The sequence below is a fragment of the Paralichthys olivaceus genome, chromosome 11, assembly GCF_024713975.1.
Source record: "Paralichthys olivaceus isolate ysfri-2021 chromosome 11, ASM2471397v2, whole genome shotgun sequence".
Taxonomy (NCBI): Eukaryota; Metazoa; Chordata; class Actinopteri; order Pleuronectiformes; family Paralichthyidae; genus Paralichthys; species Paralichthys olivaceus.
The window spans coordinates 25,370,858-25,376,574 of record NC_091103.1 but is presented as its reverse complement, the minus strand read 5'-3'; the positions used below and the strand labels follow the sequence as shown (position 1 = coordinate 25,376,574).

Genomic DNA, 5,717 nt, shown 5'->3' with positions numbered 1-5,717 from the left:
TCTCTCAGACACTACCACCACAGCTGTCAGGGGTTCATCTGAACACTGAATGGGGGAGAATGGGATTGAACCCCTAACCTTCTGTTTAGTGGATGATGCCCATACAAAATATCATTGTATTACTTCAGTAATGTGTAGTGTTAATCACTGACAACTGAGGTAACTACAAGAAGAGGTCAGAATAATACTGACATATTTCTGTAGTAACATTGGTGCTCTGAGCGTGATTATTGTTTTTTCTTTCTCTCAACATGATCTTTTTATTTCACATCTCATAGACTCTTGACAGTGAGAGGAGGGGAAAAAAGCTGCAACCAAGACACAGTCATTTCCAACAATCTGTTCTGCAGACTGAAGAAATATTTACATCCTACTGGATCAGATCCTTACCCAATGAGATCAGATCAAAACACAGCAAGGAAGCATGTTTGCTTCCTGGCTCATCTAAATAGAACCAAAGTCCATATACTAATCTACAGAGCTTAGTAAAAAAGTGGAGAGTCGAAATTATATAGGAAATTGTTAAATGCCCCAAAATAATATTAAAAATAAAAAATGAATTTTTTAAATGTAACTTTTTATTTCCCATCATGAACCTGATGGCCAGCAAGTGCCTTTCTTTACAGAATTTTTGAGCGTGTTAGCTGCACTTCCAATTATTATGTTTATTGTGGCCCAGAGGAGAAATTGCCATGATGAAGCCTGATGAAAGGTTAGTTTATGTGATGTTAATTCAACTTATCTTGTGGCCATGAAAATGCACAACATATTTTACTCTACATTACTGTGCACAGCAGATAATCAACTGGACACTGACCTTGTACAAGTCCATGTTGCCCACATATTCATCGTTGACCTCCAGCACTCTGTCTCTGTTTTTGAGGCCACTGCACTCTGCAGGACTCCATGGCTCCACATCTCTGATTTCAAATCCACAGTTGCTCCGGTCCATCCGCAGGTAGAAGCCAAAGCTCTGTCCCTCTAGACGCTTCAGCTGGCACAGTCTGGGCACCACATTCTGATCCGCTTCTGCTCACAGGGTTAGATAAAGATTATCAACACTTGAAGGGACACTATTGTCCATGTAAAGGCATGTTACCTGGATCATCAGTGATCACTAGAGCTGGATTATCAATTCCTTCCTTTGGATTGAAAGTAAACCTGAGGGAAGGAGAAATGAGAAATGGACAGAGTCAGTGTGGCAGTGTGTCATAGGCCAACAACTAATGTCTGTCTAAAACTTTTTAAGGACAGCTGGTTCAAAGGTTGTTTTAAATTACTAAACAATGCTGGTATATGTGAATATTTTGACATAGTGACTCTCACTGATACAGTTGGTCATAAGTAATGTAATACAAATCAGTCATACGTAATTCAGCAGTTTACCACTGAGCTTCAGTGCACTCACCGGAGACAGGAAGTGACACATTAACTCAGCTATGGAGATCAAGTGATCATGTTTACAGCACCCCTACAATAATGTCGGCTCTTATCACCATAAACTCTCTCGACATCTTCATCTCTTATGTTCTCTGTTTTTCTTGGTAAGACTTTATAATAGTGTTCAGTCATAATAATTATGAAAGAGTAATTTATAAGCCTTTAGTTAATGATGAACTAATCATTTACAAAACATTAATATACATTTCTAGATGTTTAATACGTGCTATGTTCACGTAATTGCATGTAATTTACAAACTCTTAGTAAATTGTGAAATGATCATGAACAAATTGTTAGTAAATGATTGATAAGTAATGGTTTGACATATTGTGATCACTTGTAAGTCATGTAAAGATTTAGAAATATGCAAGTATCCGTTTCTGGTTGCTCTTTATAATAACTACACACTATTTAGTTAAGTATTAGTAAGTAATGAATTCATCATTTATAAAGCATCGTTACTATATTAACAGACATGTTGTTTGAGACAGAAAAATTTAATATACTGAACAGATGATCACAAGGAATCTATTTAATGACACCACACAAACAGCTTTCTCCCATAGAAAGACTCATACACTGGTTGCAGTTTGTACTTTCTTGTAATGTCATGAATTAATCTATTGCAATTAATATTTGTATATTCTTTATTACTCTTGCAGATTATGTGTTAAGTGTATAATAATAATAATATAATAATATCTGTATTTGTAAAGCACTTATCCAAACAAAGTAACAAAGTGCTTCACTAGATAAATAATTAAAATCCATGGCTAGAAGAAGAAGAAATTATAAAAAAAGGTATTCAATTCAGTTACAATTTTTCGTCCACGGAGCAGTTTAACAATCACATTTGAGCTCTGTAAGATTGGTTGTTGTATTGATCTTCAATTGTACGTTGGTGTCATCAAGGGTTTCAACCTTTTAAATGCAATAATTTTGAGAGAGGCTAAAGGTAAATCTTACTGGCTGTAATGTAATATTTCTGTCTTAATTATTGTGTATTGCAATAAATTGTTATATGTTCTGTTTCACTTTGTATTGTGTCTGTTTCCTTTTGCTCTTGAGAAGATGAGGTCATACAAAATAGTTAACTAACAACTAGTAACCACCTGACTTAATAATAAAAAAACATCTATTAATAAACTCACTAACCTTGGTGCATGTCTAACTTGGTACATATATAAATGCATGTACAAATGTAGAAGTAAATAGTTTGTTAACAATGTACTTATACTTTCTAAAGGATCTTATTAACCATTTACAGCTCCTAAATAACTGGTTTGTAATTGATATTGATATATTTGATTTAGAAAATGTGATTAAACCATAAACAAATTAAGAAATGCATTTTAGATTTAGAATAAAACATTCCCTACTGTGTTAATGAATTACTTACTCATGTCTAATAATGTAGAAACAATGCTTTCTAAATGATGTATTTGTGGCCCTCACAGGTTTTCCACAGAGTTTTGAATAAAGTTCTAGCTTTTTGACAGGCTGTTTAGATTAGCATTGAAGACACTGACACAAAATGCCTCATGTAAACATTCCACCCCCATTTTAAAACCCTAATCACTTAAACAACATGATTATATGTCAATTGATTCCTGTGGCAGTTAGTCAAAACTAAGTTGGTGCAATTGCAGTATGATGGCCACATGAGGGCGCGGGCGCTCTCGAGTGTAGCATCATACAGGTAGTGACTGTTTTTCGGGCACAGAAGAAGTCAGAGGTGAGAGGTTATGACAACCAGTGTGTCGCGAAAGTACTGAACCGTCACTGATATTGTATCTGTATTTCTGCACAGGTATGTATTGTCGGATGAAAGAGTCAATAAGTTGGCTAAAACAGTGTTGTGATGTGAGAGAAAGGGGAAATATTAATGTATGGGGGCGGAGGGAATGAAAGATCGGGGAATGAAAGATCGGCGCTAATGTTAGCATGCTAGCTGCTAACGTCCGCGACTTTAAATGGCCTTCTGTGTAATTGTTGTGCAGTGCTGAGTGCTGGTGTTGAACTCTAGCAGTCTGTGGGGATGTTTTTTGGAGATTCAGTGTGTTATGAAATGAAATGAATGAAAGACACAATACATCGGGTCGGTCAGACAGCCAAGGGAGACCTGTAGTGTTATGTAGATGGTAGGTTTCTGTTGGATTAGGAGGAAATGTTATCTCAGGTCCGTCTATGTTATGTTGTGTGTCATATTCCAGTATTTGAAACACAAGAAGATAGAGGTCAGAGGTTATGACAACCAGTGTGTCGCGAAAGTACTGAACGGTCACTAATGTTGTATCTGTATTTCTGCACAGGATGTCATATGAAGAAACACAATAAATGTGCTGCACCTTGAAGGCGTTGTTCTTTTAAGAAGTGTAACATATTCACTAGTTACTTATACTTAACTAATGCTCATAGTGTGTAGTTATTATAAAGTGCTACCCAGTTTCTCTGTACACATTGGTTAATCATGAACAAATGATTAGTAAATGATCAGTATAGCATTTGTTGATGATTGATCACTTGTAAGTGTGGTACACAACATGGTGCAAAGAATGGGCAATCACATTTGTGTTATTTAATTGTTTGAGCTGAACATTACTTTTTTCAATTTTTTTTTGGGGGGGGGTAGGTCTTTTTCTAACACTTAATAACTTGGGGGACTGTTGTGTAATTTTATTGTTTATGTGTTATGCAAAGGAGCATGGTCATATAAAGCGGCATTCAGATGGAACTTTTGTCACAGGAACAGTTGTGCCTGGTAGGTAGGAAATACTATTATTGTCAAATTTTTCTCTGAAATGATTTGTATTTCTCTGAGTGAATGTTATATTTGAATTAAGTGTGTAAGTACACAGTCTCATCAGACTGAAAGTTTTAAAAATACAGTTGACTATTGCTGTAATTTTCACTTTATTGCTAGAGTGGCCTTGATTCACTTTGTGTAAAAGAGCGTACTAAAATGCTGTGCACTAGAATTTAAATTGTTGGATAAATAGACTTTGGATGCACACAAGTCACAAGCATGGAATGAAACTGGTGCAGGGAAATGTTATGTTTTTTTATGTTGTTGTGAATTAAATGACACGCAACCTGGATTATAAACCTTGTGTCCTCATATAGGTCCCACAACATAAATTAGCCTATTACACTTTAGATTCGGGAATGCAGAAAGGTTTGTAAATGACTTGTATACACTTACACATAATTCATAACAGGTAAGGAAGATCTACAAATGATATATGTAACATAGTTACAGGTAATTAATAGTTTACACTTTAGATTAGGGGATGCAGAAAGGTTTATAAATGATTTTTCCATATGTTTACACATTATTTATAACAGGTGAGGAACACTTTGTGGTTTGTTCTGCAGTGCTTCTATGTGTTGGCTGCTTCTGCATCCTTGGGGAGTGTATAGACAGCTGTCTTCTCTGACACATGGAGCCTTCTAGTCACTTGCAGGAGCAAGATACAGCGTTACAGAGGGAAGACACGCCAACGGACACAGCCCAAGGCTCAATAGATGAAGACAATGACGAAAAAAAGGTCAGAGGAATTCAGTGTTGTGGAGGTATTTGGCTATTAAAGTCCGACAAGATTGATAGTTAACAATCTATTACTATTAGAAAGTAACAAAGTAAATACCAAACAAAAATATTTAAATGTTGAAGTAACATCATTACATAAAATTCATATTCAATAGGGAGCGCTCAACCATTACAATAATAAATGAGCGAAGAGCCAGAAAAAGAAGTTTATACTGTCCCGTCATTGATACTGACCTTTTTATACATTGGTTAAGTAGAGTGTCTTTCACAATGTAGGGGATTTAGTGAAACAACACTGATACATACATGTATAAGGATAGATACATAGCATTTTCTTATGAAGATGATATTGTTGAAAAGAATTTCAATATGAAAGTTGTTTGGATAAAAAGAAATGGTCAAAAAACAGGTGCTCCTTTGCAAATGTCCCCATTGTGGTACTAATAAAGGACTTGTTATTCTTATTCAGATGCAGTAGATTGTGTTTATTAAAGGGTATTAGTCGTAAAGCACTGTGTCTACAGCTGAACTTACTGTTTTAATTCCATGGTAAATCCTTGCAGCCTGTGGGACGACAGAGACACAGTGAAATAAAAAATGAAATGAATCCTTCATGCAGCTGCAGACAGCTGGAGCCTTGCTCTGCTATCATGACTGAGGGAGATCCTCAATCAAAATATGATGATGATTTTTCAGTCAATGACAATGATCAAAGATGAGAATTAA

The 5,717-nt window shown here is 35.7% G+C and overlaps 1 long non-coding RNA gene across 1 annotated transcript; it reads left to right on the top strand.

The window, feature by feature from the left end:
* The first annotated feature begins 3,173 nt into the window (after window positions 1-3,173).
* On the top strand, window positions 3,174-4,957 carry LOC138412049 (uncharacterized). The gene is made up of 3 exons (XR_011244572.1): window positions 3,174-3,251; window positions 4,142-4,202; window positions 4,817-4,957. It is a non-coding gene; the product is annotated as an uncharacterized lncRNA (long non-coding RNA).
* Window positions 4,958-5,717: the final 760 nt, after the last annotated feature.